This window comes from Lygodium microphyllum, unplaced genomic scaffold, assembly GCF_053477565.2.
Source record: "Lygodium microphyllum isolate KBCC unplaced genomic scaffold, Lygodium_microphyllum_v1.1.10 scaffold_88, whole genome shotgun sequence".
In the NCBI taxonomy this organism is placed as follows: domain Eukaryota; kingdom Viridiplantae; phylum Streptophyta; class Polypodiopsida; order Schizaeales; family Lygodiaceae; genus Lygodium; species Lygodium microphyllum.
The window spans coordinates 101,446-113,908 of NW_028229571.1; positions in this window are offsets into that span (position 1 = coordinate 101,446).

Below are 12,463 nucleotides of genomic sequence, written 5' to 3' on the forward strand. Positions count from 1 at the left end.
GTATGTATGCCTTAGCTACATTAGTATTGCTAAATGGTAGAAGCACTATACTACTAGGGCAGATCTAGCGACTTGATACAACAAGAACAATGTGGGGCTACAAATCCCAAACAACATGGAGAAGGAACATATAGAACGATATCATGGAAGCATGGGTAGCATTTTGTAGTGTACTACCTTTTGAAAGGGGGAATCTCAATTACATGCCTTATCCCAAAAGGCACGTGGTTGATTACAGCCTTGAAAAGCATGTTATGTATGATTTTCCTTTGATATTCAATGTTAACACTTACAAGGCAAAAGACAACCTTAGGTTCCCTAAAAAGGACATAACACCCTCTTTCAAGTGGTTTATGGGGATGATTTTTCAACTTTTCTTGTCCCTTCTCTCATTATCACATGCAACCACTTACAATTACTCCAAATACTCAATTAAAAAAAGGCAACAAAAAAGGAGGGTCTACATAATTTTTAGCATAAATTCAAGTATTGATAGATATGTCATGTTGAAATTGCTTCTTTGAACACTCTACTACTTGCATATCCTTTTGAGCTACTACAAGATTGAATGCTAGTAGGTTGACACGCTACTATAGCCACCCTTTTCACTCAACTATACCCCTGGCTAGAAGAACAACACTAAAATATTACATGACAAGTCACAATGAAACACCCTATATTCAAAAAAAAAAGAAAAAAAAGAGAATAGAGAATTTTGAAAAAGAAATAACAAAAGAGAGCAAAAGGTCCACTATAGAATAGGTACACCCACAATCACATCACCTAGGATCCCTCACGTTGGACACATTTTGTACTATCCATGATGAGCTTCATTCCCAATCCCAATCCCTTTCCCACTTCATAAAATTAGGGCCCATCAAGGGAAATATAACTCAAGGCCATTGAGATATTTGTCACCTTGAGCTTTGCATCGCATCTCCCTCAACCCACCTCTTGATTGCACTCTCACTTGTATGAGTAATCATAATAGAATAAGGCACGCATATACCCTTAGGGAGTGCACATCCTTTTCTACTACCAGATTATGACCTAAAGATTTTCTCAACCAACCCAATGACATTAGTGTTCCTCGTTATTTTTCTCTCTTTTCTTTGATTGTGAGCCCACTCTTACGTTGCATGGTTTGTGTTTTAAACACAAGATAGATTTACCACTCCTTGAAACGAGGTTGACAGGTTCTAGCACAAGTCTATCTTGCAAGAGGATGAGTGGACATCCTGCTACATCACCCTTCTTGGGCTGATTTGCCAAGTTAAGGGAAGTTATGTATTTGCCTAGTAAGCAAAGGATCAATCAAGTTAGAGTGACGTGGTCGCCAGGATTCAGTGTCTCAACTTAAGAAACCTAAGGTGTTGGTTAATTTGGGTTGACAGGGTATGACCCTAACCCAAGGACAAAAGGGTAAAAAAACAAACCCTTGGGGAACTTGCCAAGTCACAATTGATCCTGGATCGAATGCTGGATGCATTCGGAGAGAAGGATTCACTCCTTAGCAGTTGGCCAAATAAACGACCACTGGATTGATTGTGTTTGTAATAGTTTAGGAGCACTGTTTGCATTGTTTTCTCAAGGAACTAAAGATGGAAAGATAATTAATGCTTCGGGTTGAAGGCGTGAAGGGAGAGGCAGCATCAGTTACCCCCAACTGTCTGCCTGACCCTTACCAAGGGGGTTGTTAGCCATGCCAAGAACGTGGACCAAACCCGCTACGAGAGGACTCTCCGTTGGATGCTACTTGGAGCAGGAGGACGGTTGGGTGCCAGGAGGGGCTCTAGCCATAAATCCCTTGCCTTCTGAGCCCTGCCTAAGAGGCCAACATGACTCGAGATTGGATCTTGAGGCCTGCATACTAGTCTACGGGCAGAATCCTGGATTAGTAATCCTTGTGGATTGCTAGATTGCCCTTGGGCGGGCCTTCGGGTATATTATGGATTGCCTTCGGGCGGATTATGGATTAGCCTGCGGACTGGATTATTATGATGTATTCCAAAGATAAATAAGAGCAATTGTTGTAAAGAAACTTGTTTGACATTGCTTTTCTATGTCAAGTGCTAAGATTACGTGAAGGAACGGGTGTCTAATTAGCTAATTAAGAAAGTTGTTTTATGCGTGTCCAACTAATTGTGGTATGTAATTAGACAACTAAAGCAACCTTGAGGAAAGTTGTGGCCATGGGTCCCTCCTACGGATGGGTGGTCCCAGTTGGCCGAGAACTTTTCTCAAGTGAAATGGATATCAGGGAACTTTTCTCGAAGGAAATGAACAGCAAGGGCGTTGACCTAGAGTCTAGGTCACTAGAATCCCGATTTATGCTATTTTAGGGGAAGGGAATGGGACTATGCCTTATGGGCAAAGAGGTCAAGATTTGCATCCCTCTCGTTTCCCATTCTCCTTGAACCAAGTGCAGCATGAATTCGCTTCGACCCTGACATTCCTGCGTAAAGTAGTTTGCATGGGGTTTGACGCTAGCTGCCATTCTAGGAGTTTGACCACTAGGAAAACCCTGATTTAGGTTGGTCCTAAGTGGGAATGGCCAGAATACTTCTACTACGTGGCAGACTTGGAAAGACCTAAATCCCAAACCCCATAACATTCCATGGGAGTGCCGGGCGGAGCTTTCTAGACCCTCTTCCCGATGGGCTGCTAAGACGTGTCCTACGAATGAACAGGTGGACACGTTATAGAGCAAGCAATCTTATGCTATTTGAGCTTTTGAGACTATTTAGGATCTCTTACCTTTTGGATGATGCATGGCTCATATGTCTTGGTTCATTTTCGATGCTTATGAGCTGACTCTCTAACTTGGGTCCCTCTCTTTGTGAGCTGACACCTACTTGTGTCAAGGCAGTGGCAGTAATATTTTGCTCCATTGACTGGGGGTGTGCCTACTCAGTGGCAGATATTTCATGACATGTTTGGGTATTGGATTCATGCTTCTCGACTGTCATATGCCTATGTTATGCCCAGATGATGTTGGTTATGGTCTTGGCAGTATATGATTGACTTGGGATCTGCTTTTGGCACACTTAGCTGTCATTTATTGAAATTTGTCATTTATTACATCAAGCTGTAATCTACAGATTTTTAGCACTTCTATGAGGGTAGTGCTTTCTATTTGATGTTATTTTGGTCATATTTTGTGGACAGGTGATTTTTTTGGTGAAATCCACTCTTTCAACCAGTTTTAGCAGTGGTTTGAGTGCATTTTTTGCTAATTACAGCAACCTGCAATTTTATTGTTTTGCATTGATTTGGGACAATATGGCTAGTCATTTGAAAGATACAGCTCTCTTTAACATTGTCAAGTTGGTCCCAACTATGGGTATCTGAAGTCCCAAATATGGACGGTTTTGGTGCAAAAATTGCAGATTAAACCCTTGTGTTTCAAGGGTATCAAACCTAAGGATATGGATGATGTTTTTTGGATGGAAGTTGATGAGCTATGCAAGTTTACCATTATTTTGTCACTCTCAAAAGAGGTCCATCATAATGTTGTTAAAGATGAGAATCAAAGTGCATGGGATCTATGGGAGAAGATTTAGGAGCTCTATGCGTAGCAGAGTCTACATCACATATGTATTGGCTGAAACAGTTAATGGACCTTCACATGAAGGAGGGGACCTCCCTTTCATCTCATTTCAATCAGTTTCATGCTATCATAAAGAGTCTATTGTCACAGGATATTGAGTTCAAAGAAAACTTGCACCCGTTGTTTCTGCTTGGTTCCTTGCCTGAATCATGGGATGTCTTCTGTACTGCCATATGTACGAACAAGCTTGACGGGTTGAAAATCAAAGATGTTGAGAGTGCTTTATTGACTGAGGAAATCAACATGACAAACAATGATGCTTTTCGCTTTTCACATGCATTGACCGTTAGAGGTAGCAGACATGGCATGCATGATAATGATCATAAGGGCAGGGACTCTCAGAAGTCCAGGTCCAAGTCACATGGTCATAATAAGTCCAGTGGGACGGAATTCTGATCTTACTACCTATTGTGGGAAAGCAAGACATATTAGGCCGCAGTGCCATAAAATGTGCGATGATAAGCGCAAGGAAAAGGGAAAAGAAAAAGTGCAGGAAAAGTCTTCTCAGCACAATATTGTACCTGCAAAGTCCAGTGTGAAGATAGAAGAGGTTAATGTCATGCAGGCCACTGATTCAGAGATTACATACTTGTAGCTTCTTCATGTGATGCCTTACAGACTTCTGAGATACATTCTATGTATGCACAGTGGTGGCTCTCGGATTCGGGTGTGTCCTTTCATGTGACACCCTGTCGAGATTGGTTTTATACCTATCGTCCCATGTCTAGTTCTGTGCATCTTGTTAATGATAGGTCTCTTGACATTGTGGGCATTGGAGATGTTTGGCTATAGTTTTCTTATCGTAGTTCTTTTGTTTTGTATGATGTGTGCCATGTACTTGCGTTGACTCGCAGCCTTGTGTCAGCAGGACAACTTGATGATGCAGGGTATTTTGTGTGTTTTGGAGACTCTGCATGGAAGATTACTCGTGGCAGGCTTGTACTTGCAAGAGGTGCCAAGTTTGGCAGCCTCTATCCCTTATTTGTATCAGGAGCTACATTGGATCATGTTTTGTCTGTGGGTTCTATTCTCGTGTATCCGTTTAGCATGCTCGTTTGGGGCATATGTCTCTTAAAGGAATTAAAATGCCCGGTGCTTTGCAGTATCTTCCACCTTTTGACTCTTAATTCTTGTGATCATTGCTTGTATGGCAGGAAAACTAGAAATACACATAAAAAGTCTGGTAAGAAACGCATGGGTATGCCCTTGGCTCTTGTGCACTCAGATGTATGTGGGCCAATGCCATGCTAGGGGCAAAGTACTTTGTTACTTTCATAGATGATTACTCATGTGAGGTTTGGGCTTATCCCATAAAGAGAAAATCCAATGTCTTAGACACATTTCAGCGTTAGCTTGCATTGGTAGGAAGCCAGTCTGGGAAAAGGCTAAAATGCCTAAGATTAGATAATACGGGTGAGTATGTATCACATGCTTTTAAGCAATTTTGTGATGAGCGGGGTATTAAGAGTCAGTTGACCACCCCTTACACCCCACCCCACAATGGTATGGCTGAACGCATGAATAGGACCATTCAGGAAAGGGTCCGTGGCATGCTTAGCTAGGCTAGCTTGCCGCAACACTTTTGGGATGAGGCAGTTACTATTGTAGTGCATCTCATTAATAGGTCACCTAGCAATGGCATTGAATTTTAGGTTGCAGAGGAGGTATGGGCAAGCAAACCCCCCTCTTATGATCATTTGCGTGTCTTTGGCTATGAGGCATTCTTCCATGTGCCCAGGGACAAATGCAATAAGTTTGATCCTAAGAGTGTCAAATGCATTTTCATTGGCTATGGAGATGCAAGAAAGATGGGTCATTGTCTATGGGATCCGCAGGCACAGAAAGTGATATGCAGCCATGATGTCATCTTTCATGAGAAAAAAATGCATATGCAGCCTGAGAAAGTGGTTGAGGTACGCATAGTTATCTTTCATGAGGAGCCACCTGCTCCCATTCAACCCGCTCCACGGCTAGCTAGACACCGCACAACATCACCTGATGCTCATAGCCCAGATGCTAGACATACTGATGCTAAATAGGATGTTGGTCAGGCAACAGAGCCTGGCTTGAGGCGTTCTACTAGAGATAGAAGACCTCCTAACCGTTTTGCACCCTCTATGGATTATGTACTAGTGACAGATGCAAGAGAGCCTCTCACTTATAATGAGGCTATGTGAAGGGGTGATTGTCACTCTTGGGAGGAGAGGGCTATGCAGTCTGAGCTTGACTCATTGCATAAGAATCTGACTTGGGATTTGGTTTCCTTGCCTTAAGGTAAGAAGGCTTTGCCATGCAAGTGGGTGTACAAGCTGAAAAGTACCACTCGACATCCCAAGTTGGCATACACGGCTCAATTGGTTGCTAAGGGTTTTAAATAGGAGCATGGTGTTGACTTTGATGATGTCTTTTCTCCTGTGGTCAAGATGACCACCCTACACTTAGTCTTGGCCTTGGTTGCACAGCTTGACCTGGACTTATATCAGATGGATGTCAAGACGGCTTTCTTACATGGGGACTTGCATGATAAGATTTACATGGAGCAGCCTAAGGGCTTTGCACACCTTGGCAGGGAACACCTAGTAAGCAAACTAAAGAAGAGTCTATATGGCTTTAAACAGGCACCTAAGAAATGGTACCATAAGTTTGATGCATTCATGTAGTCCCATGGCTATAGCCCCAGTGCTATAGATCCATGCTTGTACAGAAGAAAGCCCATGACGGTTCTTTACTGATTTTGGTACTCTATGTGGATGACATGCTTCTAGTAGGGACTACTTATGAGGAGCTAGATGCTCTTAAGGATGAGATCAAGAAGAGCTTTGAGATGAAAGATCCAAGACAGGCCTCTCATATACTTGGTATGTGCATTACGCGTGATAGATCTCAGGGACTACTCTATCTGTCACAAAGGGAGTACATTCATAAAGTCCTTGAGCGCTTCCGCATGCAGGATGTTAAGCCTATTGGCTATCCATTACCTTCTCATTTGAAGGTTTCACTAGCCGATTGTCCGTAGAAAGATGAGTAGAGGGCCGAGATGGCCAAGATTCCCTATGTATCAGCCGTGGGTAGTCTTATGTATGCCATGATAGCCACCCATCCAGATATTCATTTTCCAGTTGGGGTTGTGGCACGTTATATGGCTACACCTCTGGCAAGAAACATTGGGATGCTATGAAGGGTATCGTGAGGTACCTGAAGGGCACAACAAATATGTGTCTTTGTTAGGGCAGCCAGGATTCAGGAGTTGTGGGGTATACTGAGACTGATTATGCAGGACATGCAGATAGTACGAAGTCCACTTCTGGCTATCTGTTCACTTATGCTGGAAGGGCTATCTCTTGGATGTCTAGGACGCACAAGTGTACAACCATTTCTACTACAGAGGCCAAGCATATTGCAGCCACAGAGGCTTGTGAAGAGACTATCTGGTTAGGCCATTTGATTTCAGACCTTGGTATAATAGATGCTATGCCTACACAACATTCGGATTCTATGAGTGCCATTCAGTTGGCCAAGAATCCGGTCTTCCATGCAAAGACGAAACATATTGAGGTGAGGTATCACTTCATTCGCAAGGTCGTTGAGGACAGGTCTGTTGACCTTGTCAAGATTTCGATTGAGCAAAATCCTGTAGAATTGCTCACAAAGAGTCTCACTACTGAGCGCTTTGTCTTCCTCAAGAGATTGTCATGATGGGCATTGGATGAGATGACATCTTTTTCCTCATCTTGTTGTGTACATGTTGTACAGTCTTTCATTTTTTCTCTCTCAATGGGGCAGATTTTCCTTTAAGTGGGAGGTTGTAGGGGGTAAATGCGCCTCTTCCTAGCCGCCCATGTATTACTACACTGACAATACCCGCCACTGCACACTGCATGTGGTGGGCACCCGTCACCAGTCACTTATTATTTATTCTTTTAGTGACAGTTTGAATAAAGGAAGGCCCAACCATACATTTTGGTTGTTGGAGTTTCCTTTTCTTGTCTCTCTCTTTCTTGCTCTTGCTCTCCCACCATAGCTTTCGTGTGCAAGCTTCGATCCTTCTCACCTTTCAATCTTTAACCTTTTATTTCTTTCTCTCTCTCTCTCTCTCCACCTTCATTCTATCATTGTGGTACAAATGCTAATTCAATGTCATTCCTCATCCAAAGGTTGAACGACTTATGTGTGATCACTATAAAACCACTCATAAAAATAATGTTTTAACAAACATCTTCATCAGCTCCAGTGAATCATCAATGAAGTGTTTGGTCCGATTTCATGCAAAACTGACATTGCTCACACAAGCATGCATTTACACTGACATTGGAAAACCTACAAATGAGCATAAACAACTCTTAGAAAAGACATTGACCTAGGATGAGCAATGACATAATTTCTCTCACTACATTACCATTGTTGAGGAAATAACAAAGGTATGCCAAAAGCCATAGCAAGAGAATTAGATCTAGCTCCCTCCTTTTATACTACCCTTCATGAGACAAACAAAGAAAAACTAGAAGCAATGGAACTGAGAGAAAAAAGGAAATGTGCCTTTGTGCACAAATGGCATTGTCATTGAAATACTAGCTAATTTGGCCACTGACTAATGACACTAGTTAAGCAAAGGAAAGCTCTTTGGACATCCTTGCATGACCCCTCATGTGTCGCTCCTACATCCCTACAAGTGTTATCAATTGTCCATGATGTTGAAATTTTAGCCAGTGCCCAAAACCTTCCCTTGTTTAAGAAGCTTCTCGTTGAAGAGATCTACATGTAACTAATAGACTTGGAGTAGGAAGCATGGTGCTTGACGCCTTTTTCTTCACCCATGACTCAAGAGTCCTAGACAACTACGTTTTGCTTTAATGCAATCCCAACTTCTTCAAGTAATTCTATCCCAGCTATGTGACATGAAACCTAGTTTAGCTCTTGATTTTTGCCCTAGTGCTATCTAGTCCCTCATTGAAAAATGAAAAGTAGAGTGACTTGCCTATGTCCTCATCTCCCACAATGACTATATTAGACAAGAGTAATCATCCTATAGTTCTAGGCCAGGAATCCATACCTCCTAGAGGAACCCTTAATAAAGGCTCTATGAGCACGAATCACTTCCCTTACAGCCACATCCACAAGGAGTTAGAGCCCTTAACCCTAGGAATCATTCCAAACAGAACCAAGATCTAAGATCAAAATTGTCCAAACCCACTAACTTAGTCCTTACTACTTCCCATCAAGGAGTTGAACCGCAATAGCCACACTTCCTAGTGGTGACTAAACCCACCAATTGTACCAAGGAAAATATACCTACTACCTTAAGAAAGAGTGATGCAGGTTGGTGATTGAAAGAGATTATGGAGAAGTTATCGAGGACCTTTGAGAGTCCTTGAAAAGTTTCAAGGTAATAATACATTTTCACGTAATGAAGATGGTAGAAGAAGCCATCCATCACAACTTGAAAAAGTTGAAAGATCAAATGTCAAGTACCCTAAATATTGTGCTCTTCATAAACTATGAATGCCAAACTTGATGGAATTCCTATTGTTTCAAGCACTTCAAGCAACATGGTGATGGCTAGCTCTCATATAAACATTGCACACTCTCAAAATAAACACAGCAAACTCTTCAATTTACCTTTGCATTATAGTCTATCAGTAAAGGTCTCAATAGCCCCATGACTGAATGTGATGTGCCTCAAGCAATCTCCATCTCTGTAGCCTTCAATGACTACATGAGCTTTGAGTAGAAGAAGATGAAAAAGAAGGGAAAAAAAGGGGTAGAAGAAGAAGAGGAAGCAAGAACTTCACCCCCATCAACACACACACACACACACACACACTCTCTCTCTCTCTCTCTCTCTCTCTCTCTCTCTCTCTTAAAAAATTTTCACCAGAAGAACTAGCTTATCCTTTCATTTCTTAGCTTTTACACATGCCGTTGGATTTTTCGACACCCTTCCATCACATGGGCTTAAACTAGTCCTTTCTCACTTTGTGAATAGATTATTAGTTTACAAACCCTTCTAGTAGCTTTTGAGAAAGATTTGTAGACTTGTGCATCACTCGAAATGTTATTGCGATTTGCATGAGAGTTAGCCTGTCTCTTCTTCCAATGATTTATAACATAGTTTTCTTATTAGGAAATACGAGTGTATAATAGACACTCTTATTTTTTTCCTTTTTCCAAAAAAATGAATGACCAAATGAAGTCAATAAGACAGGACATCCAAGCCGCCAAGGATAGGCAGAAGGCATATGTTGATTTGAAACATCAAGATAGAACCTTCGCTGGAAGAGACATGGTCTTCATTTGTGTACGCCCAAAGAAGAGTTCACTATGCTTAGGTGAATACAAGAAGCTAAGTCCAAGGTATTGTGGACCCTACAAGATTCTCAAGTGCTTAGGGCCTAGTGCTTATAGACTTCAACTCTTCTAGAAAGAAGGCTTCTATAAGCCTTGGTCACCCTCACCACTGCAGGTTTAGTCAAAAATCACATTCTGCAAGGGCCGTGTCCCACGCAGAATCAAAAAACCAGGGCAGGAAGGAAGTCGATACGCGGAAGAGTGAAAGAAGAGTTGCTGGACCAGAATTCTATGGCTCCCAAGAAGATACAAGGTGCACCCGTGAGAGGTTCTTCCCTGAACATACATGTGGACATCCCCATGAGCCCTCAAGGCCAGGTTCGACGAATTTAATTCCACATAAAGAAATGCTTTAAGCATGCTTAACTCCATAGGAAGAATGCATTTACGCTTGTCGTTAATTCATGTAGTAAAGATAAAAATTTCATTTGAGAAATTATCTCCTTGAACGATGGAAAGAGGTGGTGCATATCATGCAATTGGATTGTTTGCATTTCCAAAGTTGTGAACATAAATTACTTGTCCATCTTAGGATCTTAATTGCATGTTTCTTTTTCGTGCATTTCGAAGGTGACAAGCCTAAGCGCATATTGCTTAGAGTTAAAAGTTGAAATTGTTAAGTGCATCCTTGATTGGCCGTGAAAGAACAAGCGTATCTTGCATTTAGTCAATAACTTCCTTGTTATGACTCGCATGGAAAGAATTGTTAAACGTCCGTTGCACGGCATGAAAATGAAACCATCGACATTGCATGTTGCATGTGAGGACGCTTGTGGAATGGATCAAGGTTGCATGGTACATATTCATCTTGCATGAACTTCATTTATGATGTTGTATCTAGAAAAGGGTTGCATGTTACATATTCGTCATGCGTAAATTTCATTCATCGAAGTTGCAATTACAAAAGAATGCATATCATATGAAAGCATGAAATTCAATTGCATTAAACAAAAGGATGTAGCCATAGTTCCTTGATGTAAATCCTCGTAGGTTTCATGCAATTTACTCTCCAAATTATCATTCGTCATGACTTTATCAAGAAAAGAAAAGGGTTATTGCAAACCTTATAGAACATAGAGGTAACAAATCGCATACTTGCATGAAATGTGATATCTAGCAACTACTTACACCATTAGAACAAGTTTAGCATCTCTAAGAAGTAATCGTTTCTTGTCGCAAGACAAGTAGACTGATTTGGTTAGATCACTTGTAAGGGTATAACCCTCAAGAAATTCGAATAAGCATAATTAGTTAGTACAACGAACACAGTTACCTGATTTCAATCGACCATTCTTTCTTGTGGTTACTGATGCAAGTGGTTCTAGCATCGATGCAGTATTGATGCAAGACAATCACCCTATAGTATACTCTAGTTTTAAACTAAAACCTTTTGAAGTTAAATATAGTACATATGACAAAGAATTAGTAGCCGTAGTTCATGCATTGCGCATATGGAAGCACTATTTAATGGGTTCAAAGTTTATGATTAAAATCAATCAGCAGAGTATTAAACATTTATTGTCACAACCACAAATATCTGATAGACACATACAGTGGGCATAATTTATTCATGAATCCTTTCATCCACTCATCCAATATCAACCAGGTAAGGAAAATGTAGTAGCCAATGGACCCAAGAGATAAGCTAATTCCATCCACACCAACAGAAACTCAATATTGTAGTATCATTAGAAGCAACTCTCTTTATTACCCCCCGACATCAGCCTCATAGTGCTACCCACTCGTCGATGGTAGAGGACCATGGAGCTACCACATGTTTAGGAGTGGGTAATATTAACCCTCTCTAGAAAAGAAAGGATGAAGACAATGCATGTAAGAACAACTAGATATCTTCCAGCATCTGCCTTGAAGCTTCAACCCTCAAGGTTGGATTCGAGAAGTTTAAAGGACTTCGATAGTCGTGCCCATACAATGCTTGAAAAGGGGTCATCTGAATGCTTTATTGGTAGGAAGTATTGTAGGCAAACTCAACTAGTGGCAAGTATTGAATCCACCTTTTTGGTTCATGACAGCAGTGTGCCCTTAGCATATCCTCAATGACTTGCTTGACTCGCTCTGTTTGACCATCGGTTTGGGGATGGTAAGTTATACTAAAACAGAGTTGAGTCCCTATGGCTTCAAAGATAGCTTTCCAGAAATGTGACGTGAAGAGAGAGTCACGATCACTAATGATTCTTATGGGCAACCCATGTAGTTTGAATATCTCCTTGATAAATAACCTTGCAATGTCAGAGGCTTTATAGTTTGTCTTAACAGGACTAAGATGTGCAACCTTGGTTAGCATATCCACCATGACCATAATGGAGTTGACTCCTCCCTGAACTTGGGGTAGGCCAACAACAAAGTCCATACTGATGAATTTCCATTTCATTTGGGGAATGTCAAGTGGTTGCAACTTTCCTAGCATTTTGACATGTTCGGTCTTAATGCGTTGACAAGACAAACACTCAGTGACATATTTGAGAACGTCACCTTTAAGCCTCTCCC